Source organism: Nematolebias whitei, chromosome 8, assembly GCF_014905685.2.
Source record: "Nematolebias whitei isolate Nwh7 chromosome 8, NemWhi1, whole genome shotgun sequence".
Taxonomy (NCBI): domain Eukaryota; kingdom Metazoa; phylum Chordata; class Actinopteri; order Cyprinodontiformes; family Rivulidae; genus Nematolebias; species Nematolebias whitei.
This window is the reverse complement of record NC_056505.1, coordinates 1444734-1445364: the sequence shown is the minus strand read 5'-3', so window position 1 is coordinate 1445364 and position 631 is coordinate 1444734. Positions and strand designations below refer to the sequence as shown.

Below are 631 nucleotides of genomic sequence, written 5' to 3'. Positions count from 1 at the left end.
AAGATTAACAAAAGGTTAACACAAGATTAACAAAAGGTTAACACAAGGTGAACACAAGGTTAACACAAGATTAACACAAGATTAACACAAGGTTAACACAAGATTAACACAAGGTTAACACAAGATTAACACAAGGTTAACACAAGGTTAACACAAGATTAACACAAGGTGAACACAAGGTTAACACAAGGTTAACACAAGGTTAACACAAGATTAACAAAAGGTTAACACAAGATTTACAAGATTAACAAAAGGTTAACACAAGATTAACAAGATTAACAAGATTAACACAAGATTAACACAAGATTAACACAAGGTTAACACAAGATTAACACAAGGTGAACACAAGGTTAACACAAGGTGAACACAAGGTTAACACAAGGTTAACACAAGATTAACACAAGATTAACACAAGATTAACAAGATTAACACAAGATTAACACAAGATTAACACAAGGTTAACACAAGGTTAACACAAGGTGAACACAAGATTAACACAAGGTGAACACAAGGTTAACACAAGGTGAACACAAGGTGAACACAAGGTTAACACAAGATTAACACAAGATTAACAAGATTAACACAAGGTGAACACAAGGTGAACACAAGATTAACACAAGATTAACACAAG

General features: G+C 32.6%; 1 protein-coding gene across 1 annotated transcript in view; it reads right to left on the bottom strand.

Annotated features, from left to right (window-relative positions):
* rnf215 (ring finger protein 215) overlaps positions 1-631 on the bottom strand; it is a 16694-nt gene that overhangs the window by 2406 nt on the left and 13657 nt on the right. The window lies entirely within an intron of this gene.